Source organism: Alligator sinensis, unplaced genomic scaffold, assembly GCF_000455745.1.
Source record: "Alligator sinensis unplaced genomic scaffold, ASM45574v1 scaffold578_1, whole genome shotgun sequence".
Lineage (NCBI taxonomy): Eukaryota > Metazoa > Chordata > Crocodylia > Alligatoridae > Alligator > Alligator sinensis.
In genome coordinates, this window is record NW_005842887.1 from 124387 (window position 1) to 136638 (window position 12252).

General features: G+C 52.8%; 1 protein-coding gene across 1 annotated transcript in view; it reads right to left on the minus strand.

The window, feature by feature from the left end:
• LOC102379976 (vitelline membrane outer layer protein 1 homolog) overlaps positions 1 to 2219 on the minus strand; it is a 7538-nt gene extending 5319 nt beyond the window's left edge. The window contains exon 1 of the mRNA XM_025192090.1: positions 2182 to 2219. The gene's annotated coding sequence lies outside the window, so the exon portion shown is untranslated. The remainder of the gene's footprint in view (positions 1 to 2181) is intronic.
• Positions 2220 to 12252: the final 10033 nt, after the last annotated feature.

The following is a 12252-nucleotide window of genomic DNA, read 5'->3' on the forward strand; positions in this document are numbered from 1 at the left end:
GCTGGGGTCTGGGAGGCAGCAGCGTGGCAGTAGGAGGTCTGGGACACTGCAGTGAGCCAGGTCAAGCAGCTGCATTGCTCAGGGGTCTGCCAGGGCTGAGACTGACCTGGGCCAGATGGCAGTCACCGTAGCAGGGCAGCACAGTGAGCATGGTGGCCAGCATGAGCCTGGGGCAGTGCAGTGGACATTGCTGCCAGGGCCTGGGGGTGGAGCGGCCATGGCGCAGTGGGCAGAGGCTCCAGCAACAGAACTGCAGTATGCTGGCACGGCACTCTGCTCCAGGCCAGAAAGAGAGGGGGCCAGGGAGCAGGGCTGCCTTTTAAAGAGGGCCATTGGCCACAGGCAGCTGTGGGTGGAGCCTCCAGCTCCCCTGCCGCAGGGGACCAGTGCAGGGCTGGAGGGGGTGGAAGAAGACTGCTGCTATGAGCACCAAATCTGCCTCTGAATGCACACATATGTAGACACCTGCCCAGGGTAGGTTTACTCCTAAATTGGGTCAGCATGGTCCCCGTGCTGTGCTGGCCTGCACCTTCTGCCGTCATTTACACTGGTGAAAAGCAGGATTAATTCTAATGCAGCAGCATTTCATGCTTATGTCTCTTCAATCCCCACAGTGCTGATGTCTAGTTCTACTTTTTAGCCCTGCCTCTTCCCAGTTGTTCCCCACGTTGCCTCCTATCAGTGCTCCCTGTGGTATATGGAATGTACCTGTAAAGGGCTGCAGTGGAACATGCCAGTCTTTCCCCGTGATGTCTTGTGGGTGTGGTTTGTTGGTGGTGGGTTGTGGTTAGGGTGGCCATTTTTTATGTCTGGTTTTGTCCGGTTTTATAGGGGACAGTCCAGTTTTCTAGTCCTCTGCCCTCTATTGATATGAAACCAGACACCTTTATGTCCTCTTTTTTTCACCACTCAGCACCCCCCTTCTCTCGCCGCCAATACCGCTGCGGCTGCCTGCGAGAGCTCCCTGCTTGCTGCCACCACGCCCCCGCCGCCAAGACCACTTGCGGAAGCTCACCATGCCACCCCAGCCTTGAGAGGCATGCAATATTCATGGTGGTAGGGACAGTTGCACTAAATGCAACTGTCCTCTATTTTTGAGGTACCTCCATGACCACCCTAGTTGTGGTTCTCCCTGCAAGCTGTGAGTGTGTGTGTTGCTGAATCCTGTTCCTAATGAAGATAAAGCTGTTTACCATCCCACCTGTCTCTGCTGAATGCTGACTTGAGGACAAAACCCCAAGGGCATGGAAATCTGAGTAAGTACCCCATCACGGGAACCCAGTGGCCAAGGGCAAACATTATACTCCCTCCAGCTCTGGTCCGTACTGTTGCCTCTCAGCTTCCATCAGCATCCCAATTCCTGTCTTCCAACCCAACCTGGTACCCAGGGAAATAAAGCAGCATCTGAGTTGCACGGGCTTCCAGTTTTGCTGTTGGTGCAACTCTCATGCAACCACAGCCTCCAGATCAATCAGTCTCCGTCTTGGGCAAGATACGGCTTAGTATCATTTACAGTAGGACTGTCCACCTGGCAACCTGTAGGCCATACGCTGCCCCTGAGGGGTTAAGTTGCACCCCGGGGCTCTGCCTGGTTGCCACTCCCCTTTGCTCCCCTGGTTTTCACAACCTGCCCCCACCCCATGAGGGGCAAGGCAGTGCAGCATAGCACAGCTGGGGAAGCTGAGGGTAAGCCTGGAGCCAAGTAGGTGCATGGTGCAGGGGGGAGGCCTGCAAAGGCACATGGCACAGGGGTGATGTGTGGGGCACAGTTGCTTGATGCAGCATGATAGGGGAGCTCCTATACACTGCAGCAAAGGGGGAAGGTGTTCACATGGCTTGTGACTCTCCCTAGTACAGTTTATGGGCATGTAGCCCCACCCCGCCTGCACCAAGACATGTTACTGCCACAATATAGACCAGCCTAGTGTGGCCTCCTGTAATATTAGACTATGAAATATCACCCTGGATCCTCTGCTGCAAGTCTGATATCTGATGTTTGATTATAACATCTTTGGGGAAAAAATAAATAAATAAAAAACCCCCACCCAGTTTTGGTTTGGAGACATCTGTCTCGGACGGCCAGAGCCGACTTGAGGTAATCTAGAAATTACCCGTTCGTCAGGGCGGGCTGGTGAATGGAGAGGCAGACAAGGTTTAATGGTTGCAAAAACGTTTACTTACGCTGCGTGGAGTTGTGACACAGATGGTCCGGTTGTCTAAACAACCACGTGGGTTGTTCCAGCTGGCGGGGCCCAAGCCAGTGAATCCATCCGTAATTCAAGCCGGCAGGAAAAGGGTACGTCTGGGGTTGCGCTCGGCGACGGGGAGGATCGATAGGTGATCAGCTAGCCGCAAGTCAGATCTCTTTAGAGGCACTCTGCAGCGTGCTCAAAGTTCTTCAACTTGGGCGGCAGTCGTGCGAATTTTTAAACGGCCAGCAGGCCAATTACCAGCCGCTACGTGTGAGTAATTTAGAACTGGCCAATAGCGGGACACAAATTTGCATTCGAATAGCAGGAACTCTTTGCACCGTGCATTTCTGTGCTGCAAGGAAGAAATGCATCCTGCAAATTGGCGGGAAGTCTCTTGCACCAAGGTTCTTCTGTGCAGCAAAAACCCTCGCTGTGCAAGAGGCTCTCATGTGGCAAGAAAATTCCATCGTGCCGAGGCACCAAAATCACTGGGTTGTGACAACATCAAGGTATGGAGAATACATTGTTCTTTTAGAGAGTATTCCCTCCCCCTCCTCCTGTCCCCACTTGTTAATTATCCTCATTGTTAAAATTTATGAGGAATATCTAGCTGGAATTAGTCTGGCTTCAGCATCCAGCTCTAAGTTTTTCCTACAACTCTCCTTACTAGATTAAAAATTCATTTGATATCCAGCATTCCCTTCCATGATGGTAACTCTTAGCTTTGAATTCTCTTTTTGAAAAATGAAACATACTGAGTTCTTTATGTCTCTTGCTGTAAGGCATCTTCTTAAGCTCGCCAATAATTCTTGTGACACTTTTCTGCATGTTTTCCCATTTAATTGCTTTAAACATTCTTATATTTTTTCTGTTAATGTGCTGAATTATTAACACTATATTAATAAATTCTAAGTGGGATGTCTGCACAGTCTCTTAACCATTTAGCAACTGATTATTAAAGGATTGAATTCAGCATGACGGCATTTGGTTAACTAACCACTGAGTAACCGATATCCACCCAACAACACTTGGGTGTGCTAGTTCAGTTTATCAGTATAGTAGATTCCTGTTTTTTACGTAACCTGTTTCACAACCGTGATGCAAATAAGAGGACAAAGTTCGTAAGTGGAAGGAGAAAAAGTACTAAATAAGTATTTAAATAAATAAAAGGGGCTTGAAATGGGTAGTGTATTTTCTGATGCAATACACTACGCACTGCAGAATTCATGAAAATGATCAGGAGGCCGGTTTAAAAAGAAAAAAAGAGAAAACCCAAGAGGAAGTACTTTTTACACATTGAGTAAGTTTGCTGAACTGAGTGCCATAGAATTTATACAAGCAGATAGTATAACTTGATTCAACAAGGGATTAGACAAAATCCTGGAGGACAGTTCCATTGGGAGCTATTAGATAAGATATTCAGGGATGTATCCCCTGATGGTTAATGTCAGGGAAGGCCAGACAAAGGATGACCTTGCTTATATACTTTCCTAAAGTATCTACCCCTTTTCATTGTCAGAAAGGCCTATTCACTGTAGAATGATGATAGGCCTAAGCCAGGGGTATACAAAATATGGCCTGCAGGCCACATCTGGCCCACCAAGGGATTCTATGCAGGTGCAGCTGGTCCCATTGCCCCCAGGCACATGGCAGGGCAGAGATGGCGCAATGACTGGACTCCTCTTCCAGCAGTCCCTGCAGTGGTGGTTCCTTCTTGCTACTTCCACTAGTGTCTCCACTGCTGCTGGACCTGGCCCCACTGCCTGGGCACCCTGGCCCATCTACCCTGCACCCAACACCAGGGGCATCAGATGGAGCAGGTGGGGTCTCCACAGACTGTCTTATAGCTCCTGAGGGCAGGCATGCTCAGCTGGGTGGATGGAATGGGGCCATGGAAGGGCAGGGAGCATCATGGGAGTGAGATGGGGCAAGATGGGGAGGGCCAGGTCTGGGGTTTGGATGATGGGGCAGTAACATGCAGGGAGTGGATCATGGCTCTGCCCTGGGTCCTGGCCCAGTGCTGTCACTACCCCGTGATCCCAGCCCCAGCCCTCACCCACCTCCAGACGCTGCTTCTCATCTGCCTGCAGCTCCATCCCATCCACCCAGCTGAGCACGCCCTGTCTGTGAGGGTCCTGGTGGGCCTCCATGGAGATCCCATCCACCCTTTCCATCCGGCATCCCTGACAGTGGGTGTGGGGCAGACAGGCTCAGGTCGGATAGTATCAATTATCCCCCCTCCCCTGCTGCATTGGTTCAGGTCAGCTTCCCCACCCTCCTGGCCCTCAACAGCTCACCAAAATTCCTAAAGTGGCTCTCCAGACAAAATAATGGCCTATGCCTGGTCTAAGTCCACCAGGAATTACAAGCCCCCCTCAGTAGTTAGAGGGAGACCACTGAATGTACAACTAATTCTGTGGGATAAATCATGACAAAAAAGGAACAGGAGTGCAGGATATAAGTTATGAACTAGGGAGGACACCAAACAGAAAACTCCAGCTAGTGCCTACTGCACCTTGAATGCATCTAAGGAGCCAGGGGACACTGCCCAGTGAAACTCTGCTCAGGGATGTGCACAGACAAGGGTAAGCAAGAGCCACAGCAACTCAGGTTTCCCCTGTCACTATTTCTTGGTCTGATAGATGGACAGCTTCGCCAAGGTCAAGAGGAGGTTGAGCAGGAGGTCCTGGGACTTTGAGAAACCATGGATTGGGTGTGCATAAATTAAAAAGCGAAGGGAATAGTGCAAATATATCCCCAAGAATAGGAGGTGGCAAAAGAGGAGCAGCAGCCTAGTACACTCCAGTTTCCCTCTGGCAACAGAAAGCGCACTCATTGGGGGAGTCCATAAAGTTCATCAGATGCACACTTGCAGTTAGGACTTCATGCAGGAGCCAACAACCTTGATCATTGTTGGATCTTGGGACTAGATCACTGTTGGATCTTGGGACTAAGGTGGAATATAGGTTGGTCCATCAGGGATCTTTGCCTTTAGCAAAGGTTTTGTATGGCAGACCTCAGATAAAGAAGTTGCTAGTCATATTAGAACCCTTGGAGGTAGGCACATGTCATCAGGCACCATGCTGCATGTGTACAGATGCTACAGAGGAGCCTCTGCATGGCCTGAAGATGGAAAACATATAACCATCTGTAGAGACAGATCAGGCCTCCCCCACCCCCACTTTACACAAGGGGAAGCATAGGGCACCTGAAGGGACCCGGCATCATCCTGGCCAGAAGAACCTCAACAACCTGTCTCTAAAGGTTAGCCAGGATACCTGAAGCATGGGCAGGGTATCGAGTTACTTCTACAGCATGAACAGGATTAACTGGTTAGTGAATAGCACCCTCCCATGGAAGGAGGGTGCCATGGCACAGGAGCCTCAGGGCTGGCTGTGATGCCCTAGGGCTCCGTGACCATGCCAGCTCCACCCTGAGGGCACCTTCCAGTCTCACCTGCCACATCTTGCTGGTAAAAATAATAAGTAGGGAAGCTGCCTACGAGTTTGTGTAGCCACAGTTTTGTTGAACCCTATTTAGACCCTATGGGTCCTTGGACCCCTTGCCAGGTCTCACTCCAAATCAGTGCCTCACAGGACACCTTAAGCCTGATGAACTCAGTGAGCGACTCCACATCTCCCCTTTACCATACCCCATGCTTTGCAGGTGTTACACAGATGTTGTTCTCTCTGTTGGGATCTCTACCTACTCAGCCTCGGACCCTTTAATCTGGTTAGGCCTTCTAGCCTAGGCCCACTGTGATGGATCTGGCCCTGAGGCACTAGCTCAACTTGGTCTGTTTCTGTCACCAGGCCCTGTGGCCCTTATCTCTTCTGCATCGCTCTGGGGACTAATGAGGCCTGCAAGCCTCCCCTTACAGCCTCATCCCAAACCTCCAGTTCAAACAACAATACAAGTGTAAGCCCTGGAGCTATAACATAACAGTAACAAAGGGGGCATGCTCTACCACATTAAGAAGGCAAACTTTTGTCCCCTGAGTATAGCAGGCCTCCTAGCTCTGGGAGCCTTGCTAGTCTTGCAGGCAGCAGAATGGGCAACCAAACTCCAGGTAGCTTTCCTGTGCAGGAGCACCTTCCCCAGACAGTTGCCAGAGAACTAACCCCTACCAGCCCTAGCCTTGGGCTTATATGTGCCCAGGACTCTGCCTCCTTCTGATCAGCTGACTGTCTGCAGGTGCCAGCTAATTACTTCATTAGCCTGTTGCTCAAGCAACCCACGGCTGTGGTGCACTGCCTAGCCCACAAAGTGCCTGGCTAGGCTGCATAGATGGAGGGAGAAAAAATTATTTGGGGGGGTGGGGAAGCTGAGCATGTGTGTATACGCACCCCACCCAGCAGGTTAGTCTGTGGGGGAAGGGGGAGGAGAGGGAAGGGCCATGTGGTGGGGGCAGACCAAGGCCCCCACCGTGAGGAAGGGAGTGGGGCAGAGGCAGGGGCTGGGGTTGGGGTAAATGGGGTCCCAGGGCAGGTCATGGGAAGGTCAGAGCCTGGGTGGCTCATCCAGGGGTGTAGGGGGCTCCTGGTGCTGCACGTACCTCAGGGGAGGCCTGGAGGGTACGCGTCCCCCTGATCTGTGCGCAGGGTGGAGATGGCTCTGTGCTCCACTGCCATTGCTGCTGCCACTGCCTCCGGAGCCACACGATGCCATGTGCATCCCACAGCTGGGCAGGCAGGGAACGTGGCACAGCCCAGCAGTGGCAACACATGGTGTTGCATGGCTTCAGAGGCAGCGGCAGTGGGGCATAGAGTCCAGCACACAGCGGCAGCCCACATCTGCCCTGTGCACAGATCGGAGGGGGCACTTCCCCCCCCGGCCTCTCCTGGGGTGTGCGCAGGGGTGGGTTTTCAGCTCCCTGCTGCCTGGTGGTGTGAGGGGGCTTTCTCTGAGTCAGAGAAACTGAGCTGCACCTGAGCCTTGCATTTGGCAGGTGTGGTTGCTTGCCACATAAGAAAATATGGAGACTAAATTAAAGTGTCACTGTTTGGGTTGGCTTGGGTCCTCTGTGTTAATGACAGTGTTTCTCTAGTCTACATACTCTCCAGTGGTGGTCAGTTTATGAGGTGCAGTGGTACTGAGCAGGAAGGGTTTAATCTGATATCTTGGTACAGCTTTGACTTAATTACGAGGAGAGGTGTCTGTTTACTTTGAAGGATCATATCTACTTTTGTCCAGCACTGATATATGCCTGTTGCATCAGTCTCAGTATGCAAGAGTGGCTTGTCAGCCATCTGGTGATATATGTCAGTAATCACAATGTGAGGAGTAGGTAAAGGTAAATTGTTGGAAGGAAGTCTTAAGGCAAAAGCACCTTTAAGGTGGTACCAACCTGCAAGTCTGGGTGGTCTGTGTGGATTAGGCTCTGTGACTGGGCAGAGGTCTATCAGGAGTAAGGAGACCCTGCTTTTGGGCCTGACCTCAACATGAATTTTGCCCTAGCAGAGAGAAGTGTTAGATCAGGGGTGGGCAAAATATGGCCCACAGGCTGGATCTGGCCTGCCAGGTGACTGGATCTGGCCTACAGCTGCCCCCGCAGCACTCTGCATGGAGATAAGCCCCATCTGCTTGTGCCAGGGCAGCCTGTACCAGCCTCTCACCAGTGCCCACAGCCCAACCTTGACCACCATACACAGCTTCTGGCAGGCTGTTCCTGGTGTGGCTGCAGCCAGGTGCTGTTCTGTGCCCCCCACTTCCAGCGGTGGCACGTGCTCCTGATCTTGCCCACGCTGCACTGCGTTGGGCTGCACTGTGCCACTCTAGGTGAGCAGCTTCAGCCGGGTGGCTCCTGCCCTAGTGTGTGAGGCCCCAGTTCCAGCTCCTGGTGGCGAGGAGCTGAAGCTGGAGCCCTGCATGCCTGCCACGAGCAGTACAGCATGGAAGGGGGAAGATCAGGAGCTGCCACTGGAGGCACGGAGTACAGAACAGCACCCAGCTGCAGCCGCACTGGGAAAAGCTGGCTGGAAGCTGCTCCTGCTCCTGCTCCTTCTCCTGTCCCTGCCATCCCATGCCATGCCACATCACTCCAGGCGAGTAGGTGAGCTGGGTAGCTCCTGCCTCAGTGCACAGGGCTCTGGCTTTAGCTCCTGGCCACCTTCCCAGGAGCTGGAGCCAGAGTCCTGTGCAATGGGGCAGGAGCCACCTGCCCACTCAGCATGGTGTGGTGCAGCACAGAACAGTAAGGGCAAGATCAGGTGCAGAAGCCAGCACTGGGGCGGGGGGAGCAAAGCAGCACCCAGCCAGGCTGTGGGCAACAGTGGGAGCACACATGCATAGGCCTCCCTATACCCTTCTCCACATCTACCCTACACCGCCCTCAGAGGGCAGGGGCATGTAGGGAGTGAACCCAGGATCCAGGCTCTGGGCCCTGGTAGGGTGACCACATTTTTAAAATGTAAAGGCAGGACACATGCCCGCCTGCCCCCACCCCCTTCCACCAGCTGCACAGCCGGAACCGAGCAGGGCAGGGCAGGGGTGGATGTGGGCTGTCTGCTGCAAACTCGGGGCTCCCCACCTTGCCGCCTTTCCCTCAGGAGCTCTGTGCTGGCCGCACACCCCCTGCCTGCCCAGCAGCACTGGGGGCCAGAATTCTACCATGCCACTGCCCCCAGTGCTGCTGGGTGGACAGGGGGCACCTTGCCATGGTGGCATGGGCTCTGGAGGGAAAGGCAGCAGGGTGGGGAGCCCTGAGCCCATAGTGGGCAGCCAACATCTGCCTCCTTCCTGCACACAAATCTGGGCGGGCATATACCCCCCATGCACTGTCTGGGTGGTGTATGCAGCGGTAAGAAGCTGGCCCCCCCATGCACCATGCCCCCTGGATGAGCCACTCTGGCTTCATCTCACTCTATGCTCCAGCCCTATACACTACCTTGATTGGGCAGTGCCCCCAGCCTTTGCCCCACTCTGTCCCTCACCTTGGGGGCCTCAATCTGCTCCCTCTCTCTTCCTCATAGACTTGCCTGCAGGGAGCTGCTCTCCATGCTGTCCAGCTGTATTCCCAGCCACGTGCCTGTGTGAGGGCATGCATGTGCATGCAGCACCCCCTGCATCCCACTCCCAGAAGTCCCAAGCAGCCCCTTACAGGCTGGAATACTGCCTGCCTGCAAAGGGAAACCCGCTGTTTCCCGTAGATCCCTACACAACACTGCACATCCAGGACAAATGCTGTCCTGGAGTCATGCAGCCTGGGACCAAGACTTGAGGTTCCCGTTCTGGGACTGTTTCGTCCAATTAGGGAATGTGTGCGTGTGCGTTGGGGGGGTCACCCTAGGCCCTGGGTTCCAGCCCGGAGCTGTCACTGCCCCGTGACCTGGCCCTGTGATCCCAGCCTCGCCTGCCCTCCCACTTCTGACCATTGTTCCTGGCCCCTACACAGCCCCATAGGGAGTTTTGGTGAGTTGTTGTGGTGGGAGGGTGGGGGGTGCTGACCTGGCCTGTGGCAGCTCATCAAAACTCCCCACGTGGCTCTCGGGCCCAAATAATTGCCCATCCCTATGTTAGATGTTCTAATACAGTGCACTCTTTTTGGAAGAAGCATGTTGTTCAGCAATTTATTCCTTGGGGTTTTTTTAATTAAAATTACATTTTCCCACATTGAACAATGTTTTACTTTAAAGAGGATGCCTTCCAACTGGTTTATGAAATGTAAAACATAAGCTGATGCCATGCCAAGGGAATTGTTGCCTAAAGCTTTACTGATTATGAGATATCAAATTTTGGTGCCTTGGAAAAACAACCACCCCAGGCATGACATCTTGTTTAACAGTGGAGGGACCTGACTGTGAAGGAAAGGATCACACACAATACACAGAAAAAAACCAGTCTAAGCATGTGGGACTCAAGATCCAGACAGAAGACCTTCGTGAAATGCATGAACCTGTCCACTGATTCTGATTTCCTTATTCTGTATTTTCTCTTTTGTTTGTTTTAAAATGTTATATCCTTGAAAATCTGTGTTCTGGAAATATTGTGGTTGATCTGTGGGTACATACTATTCACTTGTTAAGTATCCTGACCTTTTCTGATGTATAGTAATATGGTATTTTTGGTACAAAGAGCCTCAATTGGAGTACTGGATCCAGTTCTGGGCACCGCACTTTAAGAAGGATGTGGCCTGCCTTGAAAGGGTCCAGAGGAGGACCACCCGCTTGGTTGGAGGGCAACAGGGCAGGCCCTATGAGGAGAAGCTGAGGGACCTGAACCCGTTCAGCCTCAGCAAGCGGAGGCTGAGGGGGGACTTGGTGTCTGCCTACGAACTCATTAGGGGAGATCAGCAGAAAATAGGAAGGGCCCTATTCCCCCCAGCAGCACCTGGGGTGACGAGGAACAATGGCCAGAAGCTGCTGGAGAATAGGTTCAGGTTAGAGATTAGGAGGCACTATTTCACTGTTAGGGTGGCTAGGATCTGGAACCAACTTCCTAGGGAAGTGGTCCTCGCTTCTACCTTGGGTAAATTAAAAAAGAAGTTGGACAAACACCTGTCTGGGGTCATGTGATCCCAGCGTGTGCTCCAGCAAAAGGGCACAGCAGCCCCCTTGGCTCTCCAGGGAACTGGCAGAACTCCTGCGTCTTAAAAGGAAGACCTACAAAGGATGGAGGACTGGAACCACCACCAAGGAGAAATACTCTGCTCTGGTCCGCACCTGCAGAGAGCAAACCAGGAAAGCCAAGGCTGTGACTGAACTTCAGCTAGCTACAAATATCAAGGACAATAAAAAGTCCTTTTTTAGATATGTGGGGAGCTGGAGGAAAAGCAAGGGCAACATTGGGCCCCTGCTAAATCAGATGGGACAACTGACAACCAATGCCCATGAAAAAGCAAACTTGCTAAATGGGTACTTTGCGTCAGTTTTTCACCAGTTCCATGGGACGCCGCTGCTCACTGTGGGTCAGGGAGGCCCGGGTGAGGGGGCCTCCCTCCTCTCCCTCACTGCAGGGGCCTTGATCTGTCCCCCCATACCCCTTTCCTCCCCCCTTCCTTTCCACCACAACAGACTTACCAGCTGCACGCAGTTCTCTATGCTGTATTGGAAATCAGATCAATATTGGCCGATATGCCTCTTTAAAAACTGGCTGTTGGTATCGGCCCCAAAAATCTTTATTGGTGCACCCCTAATTTCATGCATGGTTACCACTACGTCTTGAAGGAAGCCAGCCCCTAGGGCAGGGGTGGCCAGTGTGTAGCATGCGTACAAGTGGCCCAAGCAGCTTCTGTGTGTGGCATGTGCCAGATTAAGGAGGGGGCAGGCAGCAGAGTGGCAGATAGAGCAGGAAGCAGAGCAAGAGATCGGGCATGGAGCAGAAAGCAGAACAACAGATGGACTGGGGGAAGGGGACTGGAGTGGCACTGAGGGATGGGCATTGGCCTCCACTGCCTTAGGGGGGCAGCAAAGCTTGCTGCAAGAGGCAGGGAGAGTTTGTGGACTCTCTCAGCACTCAGCAGGATTAAATCCAGCACAAGTCGCTGCACTTTAACAGCTAAAATCTGTTTCACCTTCTAGATCGGGGTTCCCAAACTGTGATACATGTACCCTTGGAGGTATGCAAGACATCTCTGAAGGGTACGTGGGAGACATTGTGTAATGGCTGAATTAATTTTCGTTAAAATAATAATTGGTACCTAAGGGGTTAAATCTGGAAGCCGGTATGCAGTAAGAAAATGTCTGGGAACTTCTGCTCTAGATGAATAAAGGCCAGGTGCTGGTCACCACAGGGGATGATCCTGTTTCCCCTGGCTACCCATGTTGTGCCCCATTCTGGGAACAGGCTGGGATTGGCGCATCTCTGGCGCTGGGACTCGGTTTTGCCCAAACGTGTCCCATACGCAGCAACGGGTTATTTGCACCCCTCTGCTCGGCTGTGAAGAATAGGGACAGACATCCCAGCTGAAGCACTTCAAAGTCGAGCGCCTCATCGTCACCGCAGCCGCACCTCTCTACTGCCTCCCCGCCCCCGCGAGGGCGGGGCTACACCTCGGCCCCGCCCTCGTGAGCTGATTGGCTACGTGCCCGGGGGGGGTCCGCGCCGCCACGTTGGCGGGGGC